Raw genomic sequence first — 13637 nt, forward strand, 5'->3', positions numbered from 1 at the left:
ACTTCTGGTCCCCCAAATTCCATCTTAAACAATTCAGATTATAGCTCATGAGAAATGGATTCAACAAGAGATTAGGCCCACTCATTGAAGACAGAATGGAGAATGGAGTACTACTTCCTTGTCTCTGAACTTGGTCTATGTCCTTATAGGATCATTAGATACCTGCCCCCAAGGGACATGTGGTAATTTTGATTATCACAACTGAAAGTGTGAGGGCTGTGTTACGGATAACTAGTTGGTAGAGGGTAAACATCTTAATAATCACAGGACAGTCCTATAACAAAATATTATCCAGTCCCTAAACATTGTCAAGACAGTAAAACCCTGCATCTGGCAAAAATCCACTTCTAGATTCAAGATCTACAATTTATTAGTTAAGGGATCCAAGCCAAATCTATTAAGTTCCTACAAGCCTCACATTTTTTTTCCGTAGAGTTTAAATAAATGTTATCTCCTAATTCATTAGATACTAAAATAATCAAATGTCTAATAATCTAGTCAGGCACTTGCCTCAAGTGGCTGAGGCAAGAAGATAATGAATTTATGGCTAGCCTGGGTTATATAGTGAGTTCAAGGTCAGCCTAGGATACATAGTAAGACTCTGTCTCAAATGTATAAACAAGAAAGCACACACACACACAATTTAAAAGGTACATAAAATAACATATAAAGGAAGCGACACTATGGCTCAAGTGGCAAAGTGTTAGCCTTGAGCTGAAAGAGCTCAGGGACAGTGCACAGGCCCAGAGTTCAAGTTCCAAGACCAACCCAAACAAACAAAAATACATTTAAAGCCAGTTGCTGGTGGCTCACACCTGTAATCAATCCTAGCTACTCAGGAGGCTAAAATCTGAGGGTTGTGGTTTAAAGCCAGCCTGTGCAGAAAAGTCTTTGAGACTCTCATCTCACCAGAAGTGGAGCTGTGGCTCAAAATGGTAGAGTAATATAGCCTTGAGCAAAAGAGCTCAGGGACAGTACCCAAGTCCCAAGTTCAAGCCCATGACAGACCAAGAAAAAATTTTAAGCTTTTGCAATGGTCAATACCTCATACTACATGTTTTTATACATTCTACTCATTTCATCTTCAAAACATCCCTATAAGATAGAAACTGATCCACAATATTCAGACAAAGAGGCTAATGTTCTGAGTCATTCTCAAGGTCACAAAATTACAAACAGCAAAGACAACATTTAAACCCAATCAGATTCTGGAGCCCTCATTGTTATCATCATCTTCCCACCCTTTGGACAGAGGACTGAACTAACATATCTTCAATTCACTTTGCTAAAGACATTATGAGATCACACTTTAGAAAGGGAGACTTCATTTTCAGCTACAAATTAGCCATGACTGAGAAAACAAGACTCAAGGTTACTGAGGACCATTATGTCACCAGTTCTCATTCTTTGTGGTGACACTATAAATTACAGTCCCTTTAACCCCTTTTAACACGAAGGTCTTATGAATGTTCATTTTGTTCAATCTGTTTTACTTCTGAGAATCTATTCAAATAAAAGAATCCTAAATAATCTTAAAAACTTTATATAAAGGTGTTATCATTTTTGATAGTATAGAAAATTTGGAAACCTAGGGAATGAGTATATTAAGTAGGCACTGTTGGAATACTATGTATGCATTTAAAAAATCTAACCCATGTGTGTTAAGCAGAAAAGGCAAGGCACAACATTCTGTATCATGACAGACACAAAGATACATTGAACAGATTCCTCTTCAAACTGTAAGAAGTCCTGTGATCTAATAGTTCCCTGTTTGCTTCTTGGGAATCTGTCTCCATTTTTAAGCACAGAGCACTCTTTCTTCAGCACTGCCTCCAGCCAATGACTGGCAATATGTTGAGTTGAAAGCCCATTTTGGTCTCATGGCCTCTATCAGGCAATCTGGCAACAGAGACTGCCAGGTAAGCAATTGTCAGATGGCTCCCCGTACCTGGTCCTATTCCTTTTTCTTCTTGAAGACATCACAGACATTACTCCCTAATGAATTCTTTCCCTTTAATTCCACCTTATTACTTATATGTACATAGGAAAAAACCACTGAGAGAAAAAAACTTCCAAATGTTAACAATTTACTACTTATAATTAAAAATATTAAAAAAATTACTTTAGCTAGGTGCTGGTGGCTCATGCCTGGAATCCTATCTACTCATGAGGTTGAGATCTGAGAACCATGGTTCAAAGCTAGTCTTGGGCAGGAAAGTCCATGAAATTCTTATCACCAATAAACTACTCACAGAAGTGGCCTGTGCCTCAAGTAGTGGAACCCTAGCCTTGAGCTGAAGAGCTCAGAGACAGCTCAAGGGCCCAGAGTTCAAGCCCCTAGTATGACTAAATAAATACATAAATGAATAAACTACTCAGAAAAAGCTGGAAGTGGCAACACCCCAAATATATATATTTATATTACATATTTATACAAATATATTTAATATATAAATACTTAATATATAAATATAAATTTGATATTTAAACATAAGCATATTTATTTAAATACATTTATACATAAATATATAAGGTGTATTTTAATATATTGTTATATTTAATAATTATACTATTGTGTTATTCTATATTATATTTATATTATACAAATATCTAACTATATATTTATATAAAATTAGGCCTTTAGGGGCCGGAAGTTTAGCCTAGTGGTAGAGTGCTTGCCTAGCATGCACAAAGACCCAGGTTTGATTCCTTGGTACCACATACCTAGAAAAAAGCCAGAAATGGTGCTGTGGCTCAGGTGGTAGTGCTCTAGCCTTAAGAAAGCCCAAGAGCCCAAGGACAGTGCCCACGTCCTGAATTCAAGGCCCAGGCCTGGCCCCAGCCCCCCCAAAAAAATTAGGCCTTTAATTCCAAACTGTCTGTAATGTTAAGATTAGCTCAGGAAATATGAAAAAATCTAGCTCTGAAAACTGAACAGTGGCATCAAGTACTGTCACTTCAGGTTTCCTTTCTGAGTGCTGACTCCTTGACTACATAAATAGATTCAAGGTGTATTCTCTTAGCAAACCTATATCCCCCACTGCTCCCTAGCTTAGCTATTATGTTCCCCCACTTTCCTTACCTGATAATCTCCTCAATAGTTCACACTTAAAGGTTTCACTTTCACCTCAAATCACTGTTCTCTAACTCAGATTGCCACTTGGCCTCGGTAAGAACTGCTCTTGGGGCTGGGAGTTCAGCCTAGAGGTAAAGTGCTTGCCTAGCATGCACGGAGACCGGGGTTCAATTCCTTGGTACCACATACATAGAAAAGCAAGTGGGGCTATGGCCTCAAGTGGTAGAGCAATAGTCTTGAGGCAAAAGCCCAAGGACAGTGCTCAGGCCCTGAGCTCAAGCCCCAAGAGTGGCACAAATAAACAAACCAAAAAAAACCAGCTACTCTTGATTGGTAAGAGTCAGCAGTCACCTCCAAAGAGACCCTCATCTTACTTGATCAGGTGCGGGGTCTGAGCACTTCAGTCTCCATCATCTCTCTATCAGCATTTCTTCTACTCAATAGGAGTCCCTAAAACTGTTCCTTAAATGCAGATGCTCCCCAGAGTTCCATCTTCAATCTTCTCACTCTATACCAGTGGCTCTCTCAAAGCTGACTGTACATTGGAATTGGTCAGGAGCTTAAAAAAAATTGTGGTGTCTAAGTTACCACTCTTCCAGGCAGGATTCTTGATTCCATCCTTTCTCCCCAAACCTATCTCCAGCCTTAATCTCTCCTCATAATCCTAGACCTACATTGGCTTTTACCTTCTACACATGCCTATTTCAAAAGTACCTCTGACTCAGAGGATCAGCACTCACAGATAGGTTTTCTACATCTGTTACTCCTCACTTGCTTGTCTCAGTAGATAAAAATCACCATCTGTCCAAGGAGTCAGCATTTTCTGTAAAAAGCAAATGGCTTTGCAGACCAGTCTCTGTTACAATTACTGAGCTATGCTGTTTAGCACAAAAGCAGCCACAGACATTATGTACAATTTTAGCATAACAATATTCCACTAAAACTATTTAAGGACATTTATGTTTGACTTTAATTTCCACATCACAAAAGAGTATTCTTCTTTTTTCTCAATTATTTAAAGATGTCAAGAATCATTCTTAGTGGATTATGCAAAAACTGGCAGAAGGTCATAGCTTACAAACTGTGGTCTATCCCATTACCTAAGCCAGAAATCCCAGTTGTTCCAATTGCTTCCTTTCCCTCAGCCACTAGTTAGTCATTACCTCTAGCAGAATACTTGGCACATGTTATGGTTTATGACATCTTTCAACTAACACTAAGAGCCTTGAGGATAATGTCTATGTCAATTCACAGAGAGGCCGGCAGAATGCTTATAATGCTGTAGGCTACCTATAAAAAGGTTCTTTGGCCAGGTTCTAATGGCTCATGCCTGTAATCCTAGCTACTCAGGAAGCTGAGATCTGAGGACTGCAATTTCAATCCAGCCAAGGCAGAAAATTATGGTACAGAGCAGTTAACTTGTCCACAAACTGGTAGACTAAAATGTGAGATAACTGAATATAGAATATTCTATCCTGTTTTTGTGGTGCCAGGACCTACCCCAAGGCCTCACAAATGCTAATAAGCATAGTCTCTAAAACTGTACTAGCTCCAAGTATAGACTACTCAGAATTGTATGCTTTCCCCCTTAACCTTTTATTTTTGCTAGTATTGGGGCTTGAACTCAGGGTGTGGGCACTATCCCTGAGGTTTTATGCTCTATCACTTAAGCCACAACTCCACTTCTGACCTTTTTTTGGGGGGGAGGGGGATGCTTAACTGGAAAATCTCAAAAACTTTCCTGCCCAGGCTAGCTTCAAATCATGATCCTCAGATCTTAGCCTCCTAAGTTGGATTACAGACATGAGCTACCTTCACTCAGCTTCCCTTATCTGCTTAAGTTTACTACTAATAAGACAGTAATCTGGGTAAGAGGAAATTTGTACTTCTTAGATCTGCACAAGATCAAGTTAATTTTCTTAAAAGCAAGTATTTTTGCACTCATGTTTCTTTCTTAATTAAATCATAAAATTAAAATTAAGTATAATTGGCGCAGGATTGAAATCTGGAACCTGGAGAGCAGTGAATGAGGCACACTAAAGAGGAGAGAGGAAACATCCTACCAATAATGAATATTTAGCTTTTCTAAAAATCATTCAAGCCAGGTACCAGTGGCTCACAGTTTGTGAGACCTTTTTTTTTTTTTTTTTTTTTTTTTTTTGCCAGTCCTGGGCTTGAGTTCAGGGCCTGGGCTGAGCACTCTGTCCTTGGATTTTCTCAAGGCTAAAGCTCTACCACTTGAGTCTTAGCACTACTTCCGGCTTTGTTCTATGTGTGTGATACTGAGGAATCAAACCTGGGTCTTTGTGCATGCTAGGCAAGCACTCTATCACTAACCCAAGACTTTTATTTCCAATAAATTACCCAAAAAGTGGAGCTGGGGCTTGAGAAGTAGAGAGCTAGCCTTGAACAAAAACACCTCAGAGACATTGCCTAGGCCCTGAGTTTAAGCCCTAGAACTGGAACACATCTCCCCTCCCTCCCCCCTACTCCACCACCACACATACCTCCCCCACACAAAATTTAACAGGCTTTAGAGAAAGAAAAGAAAAATGTGATTGGGCAATACAGCAGATAGACTCTGTAATTTGGGCATTATCTGAGTATAGCCCAATTAGGAGTTTTTAGATCATTTCCCATACTGTTACAGAATAGTCAATCCTTTTTTCCCTTAGATATTTTTTTTTTCTTCCAGTCCTTGGGCTTGAACTCAGGGCCTGGGTACTGTTCTTGAACTTTCTCCAGGAGAGCACTCCACCACTTGAACCACAGCACCACTTCGGCTTTTTTCTGTTTATATGGTAGTGAGGAATCAAACCTAGGACTTCATGCATGCTAGGCAAAGCACTCTACCACTAGACCACATTCCCAGCCCAAGCTTCTTTTTATTAAGAACAGTGCTTTATCACATGAGCCAGAGCGCATCTTTTTGGGGGTTAGTTTATCCAGGCTGGCTTTGAACCACAATCCTCAGATCTCTCAGCCTCCTGAGTAACAATAATTACAGGTATAAGCCACTGAATCCTAGTTTTTTTCTCTGATCTTTAAATGCTACTTTTATCTTATTCTAAATTTCCAGCTTCATCCAGGTCTGTTTCTAGATTTACTATGTATCCCAGGCTCATCTTAACCTCACCATCCTATTGCCTCTATCTCCCAAGTACTGGTGTATAACACCCCTCCCCATATCTAGTATATAGTGAACAATGTTTACCAAATTGACAAATATCTTGCTAAATGATAAAAAACGCAATACTGAATCTTTATACAGAAACAGAGATGGATTTTTCATTTGGGATAGAGAAGACTGTCTTAAAACACTACCCTTGTTAATGAGCCTTAGAAAGTACCTATGTCCAACACACTTTCCTTACTTCAGAGGTTTTTCAAAAATGAATTCAGTATAAACTTTTTTCCCAGCTTTTACAACTTCACTGGTATTTTTTATTTTTTATGTATCAAAGAAGTAGCCACCCCTTGTGAATGCTTCCTCTAAGTTAAGCACTTTACTTCATTCTTACTCTACATCACAACCTCATGAAGTGGATGTGATTATTCCCTCTTTTGCAGGTGGAACCAGAGGCACCAACAGGTTAAATAACTGGCCCTAACATACAGCATAGATGAAATGTGACCCTAGGTAGTTCATCTGCAGAATCTATAAAATATTTCAAGGACAAAAAAAAAAGAAGAAATTAGAATAAAAAAAAACAAAAAAAATAAAAATAAAAATAAATAAAATATTTCAAGGACCACATAATTTCATCTTTTTCTTTTTTCTTTTCTTGTGTATGCCAGTACTGGGGCTTGAACTCAGGGCTTTACACTCTTACTTGGCTTTTTTGTTCAAGGCTCTTTACTAGTTAACTGGAGCTAAGTCCCATGGACTTTTCTGACTGGAGTTGGCTATGAACTGTGATTGTCAGATCTTGGCTTCCTGAGTAACTAAGATTACAGATGCAAGCCAATGGTGCTCAACAATTTCATACTGTCATTTCATTACTGCATTGGTTTTAACAAGCCACTTAAGAGCCTAATCAAATAAATTAAATGAAACTCAAAATATCTACAATTCAACGCACCACATTCTTAAAATAAAAAAGCCCCTACTTAAATTATACATAAATATCTTTAACTGTAGTTTTGTTTAGCAAACTGTTAATAGTTAACTGATTCATTTAAATCAGTTCAAGAACTTTTTTAACCCCCTTCTAAGATGACTTGGAATCATTTGACACAAACCTTTCCAAATTGTATTATTAAAGAATCTTACGCCTTTTATGAAAGGATCAGATCAGGGCTAGTAGCTGCCAAGAATGAGTTTACTGCCTCGTTTCCATGACTGCATCAATCTGAGACCAGCACAAGAAAGAAGATGTAACCTTGGAAACCAACTCTCTGCTTCCCTCAATTAAGAAAGGAAGTGGGGAAGAAAAAAAAAAATAAGAAAGCTTCAGAATAATTTAACTCATATTCTATGTGCCCAATGCCCATGAGGCAAAAGTTTTATCCCAAAGTTCCAAGGAAATTGCATGGAGCATAGTAAAAAACTGCAAATGAATTTGATTTCAATTGTCAAAACAATCACGATAAAAGCTTTATTAAGAACTTTATAATTCTAACTGGGAACAATATTTAGCAACCCTCAATACCTCTGTTGTTCAACTCTATGCTAACACCTGAATTCTCTATACAGTCCCTTAGATGTATGCTCTAGAAGGTCCTTTTATTATAGGCATTGCCTACTGTGAAATTTCAAAATGGAAGAACTGTCCCAATTAAGGAGCAGATTCAATATACTGAATTATCTGCAGTTCCTAAACCAACAGGTCCATTCACCTCGCTTACATTTCTAAGGCAAGAATGAACAGTAAAGTATAAATGAGTAATGTGGAAATAAAGTACAGCTTCCTAGGTTCTCTTAAACTGGGATTCGTAACACCTCTCCTTCCCTGGAGCTATAAATAGATTTCCTGCCATCAATAGCAATGGCTGGAGCAACCCCTCTATTCAAAAGAACTAAAAATACATTATTATACATATCCTCCCTTCTGCCACCCACCCACCATTCCAAGAGGAACTGACAGAGGGAAATACAGAGCTATGTAAGGTTCAGCTAAGTACAGTGAAGACTATAATTTTCTCAGTTTTAAAAAATTAAACTAGCTCCAGTTGAATGAAGGGAAGCCTCAGCTTCCCTAGTTAGCTATTCTAGGGTTAGACTAAATTAAAAAAAAATGGAGATGCTATTCCTGATCATAAATCATATTTTGTATTTCACTAACATTGCAAAGGAAACAGTACTATTTAATTAACAATGGTAATGGAAATGTTTGAATTTTGGACCCATGTAAAGACTATGCTACATACAGTGGCTGGAACCTATAATCCCACCTATGCAGAGGCAGACAATGGAAAAATTTTGGCTGGAGACCAGACTGGGCTAAAAGTTCAAAAGTGCCCTATCACAACCATAAAAGTGAGGCATGAGGGCCGGGAGTTTGGACTAATGGCCAAGTGTTTGCCTAGCATGCACAAAGACCCTGGTTCCATTCCATTTTCCAGGACTGGGGGGAAAAAAAAAAGTGAGGGGTGATTGAAAAGGCCTGTCATTTCTACTATTTGGGAAGCAGAAATAGAGATCCAAGCTGGCCAAGACATAACTGCAAGACTTTACTATAAAAGCAACAGGAAGAAAAGGACTAGGGGTATGGCTGAGTGGTTGAGTACTTGCTGGGCAAGGCTAGGATTTTAAACTACAACACCACCAAAAAAACAAAAGACTGGGGCCAGGAGTTTGGTCTAGTGGTAGAGTGCTTGCCTAGCATGCATGAAGACCCGGGTTTGATTCCTCGGTACCACATACATAGCAAAAAGCCGGAAGTGGTGCTGAGGCTCAAGTGGTAGAGTCCAAGGACAGTGCTCAAGCCCTGAGCCCAAGCCCAGGACTGGCATTAAAAAAAAAAAAAAAAAAAAAAAAAAAGACTTTCTATAAAAATGGCTCATGGAATCAAAAGGGAATGCTTAGCCAATATAGTAGTAGGGCTGGGACCAATGAGATGGCCTGGTGATTAACAGGTTGCTAACTATAAGGGGACTAAGAAAAAAGTCAATGAAAGTCTAATGAAAGCCAGATTAGTCATTATCAGAGAAGAGAGGTATGAAAACAGAAATGGGAAAAACTAAAAAGAAAAAAAAAACTTTAGGGTAGCTGGGGCATACCTCAAATAGTAGAATAACTGTCTAGCGAGGACTGAGGCTTTCAAATCCCAGTATTATTGGGGGGCGGGGGGAAGAGAGGAATATATGTTTTAAAATAACAGCAGTATCAGGAGGCCACTGGCTCATGCCTGAAATCCTAGCTATTAAGGAGGCTGAGACCTAGAAGATTGCAATGTGAGGCCAGCACAGGCAGAAAAGTTTGTAAGACTCAATCTCAACCAATAACATGCTGGACTGGGGGTATGGCTCAAGTGATAGAGTATCAGCTGCAAATACATTGAGTGAGGGTGCGAGGCTCTGAGTTCAAGTTTTAGTATTAGCACAAACAACATCAACAAAATCCCTATAGTGTTGGAATGGAATTACAGTTATCAGAATGAAGTCATACCTTCTAATATTTACAGGTAAGTATATATGCTTGTGCATATTTATATACTCACATATGCCATCCTGAAAGCATTAGCCAAAATGGTAAAGTTGTTCATATTCTTCTGTTTCTTTTTTTTTGGCCAGTCCTGGGGAACGAACTCAGGGCCTGAGGACTGTCCTTGGGCTTTCCTCGGGGCTAGTGCTCTACCACTTGAGCTACAGCACCACTTCTGGCTTTTTTATCTATGTGATACTGAGGTATTGAACCCAGGTCTTCTTGCATGCTAGGCAAACACTCTACCACTAAGCCAAATTCCCAGCCCCTTAAAGTTATTCATATTCATACCATCTTTGTGGTTTTTCACAATGTGAAAAAAAAATCCTATTATGCTAGGTACTTGTGGCTCATACTTCTAATCCTACTTAGGACACTGAGAGCTGAGGATCACAGTTTGAAGCCAACCCAAGCAGGAAATCCATAAGACTCTTACCTTTAATAAACTACCCAGAAGTAGAGCTTAAAATCAGCCTGGGCAGGAATGTCTGTGAGACTCTTATGTCTAACTAACTACCAAAGAGTTGGAAGTGGAGCTGTGTCTCAGGTGGTAGAATGCTAGCCTTAAGCGAAAAAGCTAAAGCACAGCACCCAGTCCCTGATTTTAAGCCACTGGACTACTATGCCTGTATGCACATATGCACACAAAAACTATTACAAATCCTTACTCACAGATCTCAACGTCTAGTTTTGCTTTCTGTACAATAAGAGATGTCTCTACCTAACAAGTATCAACCACTATACTAAGAATAGTTTTCTACTACCTCCTGCTATTCTGGACCCATTCTGGTGCTTCTCCATGTGGTCCTATGCAACAAGGTATACATCTTGCTTCTGGGAAACTAACAAATTTAACTTGCAATGGTACTGAACTCGGTCATTCCTCAGGCAAACCTGTAAGTTAAATTCAAATTATATATTAAAACAATTTCACAGTTCTGTCTGAGCCTAAGAGCAATGGCATCCAAATAGCAAGGAACACATCCAGTGCTCAGTCTTGATTTCTAAATACAGCCTTGGTTCTGGCTGATTCCAGGACCAAGCCTAAAGTACGAGATGAACATGAAAAATCTAGAACCAAAGGGGGAAAAAATGATCAAAGAATGAGGAGGACATGAAAAAAGGACACGGGAAAGAGCTTGAAAAGTTTCCAGTGACCAAATCTGGGACAACCTGAACAGCAAAATAAGTAGAAAAAGAAAAAGAAAATAGGAATCTGTGAGTCTATGTTGGTATTTTAAGGTGGTGTGTGTTTTTGTTTTGTTTTTTGTTTGTCTGTTTTTGTGGGTTATAGGACTTGAACTCTGGGCCTGGGTGAGGTGCCCTACCCCTGGACTTGTTGTCCCTGAGCTCTTCAGCTCAAGGCTACCACCTTACCCCTTGAGCCACACTTCCCATTTTCTAGTGATCAATTGGAGATAAGAGTCTCATATTCTTTAGTGCCCGGGCTGGCTTTGAACTGCGATCCTCACATCTCAGTCTCCTGAATAACTAGGATTCTTGGCTTGAGCCACCGTGCCCAGCAAGATTGTTTTTCCTTATAGCAAAATGCCTGGTAAATGCAAAAGGAATGAGAGTTTTAAAAAACTTACCATATGGCAACCACCATAGCAATAACATTATCAATGAGTATCTGTGTCAGTTACTCCAAAGTAACTGACATGGATTCAAAGTATCAGTTCTACAAAAACATATACTGTTTATTAATCAGTACACAAAAATACTTCTGAACTAACATCTTGACTAAGTGATACAATTGAACAGTGATATAACTGGAAGTAAGAGTAGTAAAAGAGGTAAGAAGTTGGGGCCAGGAGCATAACCTAGTAGTAATAAATAGCACTCGGTTAGCATGCACAAAGCCTTGGGTTCAATTCCTTAGTACCATATATACAGAAGAAGCTGGAAGTGGCACTGTGGCTCAAGTGGCAGAGTGATAGCCTTGAGCAAGAAGTGTCCAAGGACAGTGCCCAGCCCTGAGTTTAAGCCCCAGGACTGACCAAAAAAAAACATGGTAAGAGGTTTTCCAGCATTATTTTTGAGGTAATGGTGGTATGTTGATATTGTTGTTTTCGGTTGTAGTAGTTCTGCTGCAAGAGATATAATTGGGAGATTAGTAAAATCTAAGGGGTGTGATGGTTAATCGTGACTGTCAACTTATTGGACTGAAAGAAACTGATTAGTAAACCCAATTCTTGATGTGCCTATAAGGGAATTTCCAGTGATTATTAATATGTGGCGCAGCAACTACATAGGAAAGAACCACTCTGAAAGTGAGTTATATCGTCTAATAGACCGAGGGTCTGAATGGAATCAAAGATAATGGAGGAAGCCAAAAGGCATGGGTTTCTATGTTCTTTCCTTTCTTCTCTCTTAAGGCTCCCTAGATGCTGAGAGGTGAGCAGCATCATCAGCAACATGACCCTGCCACCATGATACTGTGTTTCATCATACACAGCAATGGGGCCAAAAGCTGTAATGAGTCTTTTTTTCCCCCTTTTTACTGGGTCCTGGGTTTGAAGTAAAGGCCTTGTGCTTCCTTGACTTGACTGCTTTGCCAATGCTATACCACTTTAGCCACACCTCCAGACTGGCTTTTTACTGGTTATTTTGGAAATGGAGTCTTGTTCAAGCTATCCTGGGCAGAAAGTCCACAACTGTGAGTTACTGGTTCTTGGCTAAACCCTTCCTCCTTATAAGTTGTTCATGTTAGGCATTTTGGCATAGGGATGATGAGTTTAATGCATTATATAAATTTTTAATACCTGATTTTTTTTTTTTGCCAGTCCTGGACTTGAGCTCAGGGCCTGAGCACTGTCCTTGGACTTTCTCAAGGCTAGAGCTCTACTACTTGAGCCTCAGCACCACTCCCAGCTTTTTCCTATGTATGTGGCACCAAGGAATCAAACCTGGGTCTTCGTGCATGCTAGGCAAGCACTCTACCATTAGGCCAAACTCCCAGCCCTACCTGATTTTAATTGGGTTCTATGCAATGTAGGATGTATTCTTGTTTTAAAGAAATACACAATAACTTAGAGATTAAGGAATACATGTCTGCATGTTACTTGTAAAATGATTCGGCTCAGAAACAACGTCCAGGCACAGAGTTCAAGTCCCAAAATCGACAAAAAAAAAAATTATTGTTTTTTTATGCCTATCCTGGGGCTTGAACTCAGGACCTACGCACTGTACCTGAATGCTTTATCGCTTGAGAAATTAATCAACATAAAATAAAAACTTCAAGTAAAGAAATAAAACTGGGAAGTGATGCTGTGGCTCAAAGAGTACAGCAGTAGCCTTGATCTGAAAAGCTCAGGGACAACACCCAGGCCCAGAGTTCAAGTCCCACTACCAACCCCTCCCCCCCAGAAAAGAAAAATTGTTTGCAGATGACAAAAACTGCATGCTTAAGAACATGTATTTGATATCAGTGGACAAAATATTGCTGTAATCAACCTATGCAAAGTTGCTAGATACAAGATTATACAAAGGGAAGGAGGGAGAAAGGAGGAAAAGGGAGAGGAGGAGAGAGGGGAAGGAAGAAGTTTCTTAGAATTGAGATATAGATCCCTTGAAAAAAACAAAATTATTCTTTTGTAAAGTTTCAAATATTTTCTTTTCTTTTTTTTTTCTTTTCACCAGCTGTGGGACTTGAATTCTGGGCCTGGGAGTTGTCCCTGAGCTCTTCAGCTCAAGGCTACCCCTGAACCACAGTGCTACTTCTAGTTTTCTGGTGGTGAATTGGAGTCTCATGGACTTTAGTACCGGAGCTGGCTTTGAACTGCAATCCTCAAATCTCAGCCTCCTGAGTAGCTGGATTACAGGCTGAGCCACTGCATCTAGCTTTATTTTCTTATTCATACTGTATGAAGTTTTCCAAAACCCCATAAACAAAGCTAGGCACTGGTGGTTCAT

General features: G+C 39.4%; 1 protein-coding gene across 4 annotated transcripts in view; it reads right to left on the reverse strand.

Moving 5' to 3' along the window:
• Ptpra (protein tyrosine phosphatase receptor type A) overlaps nucleotides 1–13637 on the reverse strand; it is a 120515-nt gene that overhangs the window by 89753 nt on the left and 17125 nt on the right. The gene's annotated exons all lie outside the window — the stretch shown is intronic.

Source organism: Megascapheus bottae, chromosome 18, assembly GCF_031878675.1.
Source record: "Megascapheus bottae isolate mThoBot1 chromosome 18, mThoBot2.hap1, whole genome shotgun sequence".
In the NCBI taxonomy this organism is placed as follows: Eukaryota; Metazoa; Chordata; class Mammalia; order Rodentia; family Geomyidae; genus Megascapheus; species Megascapheus bottae.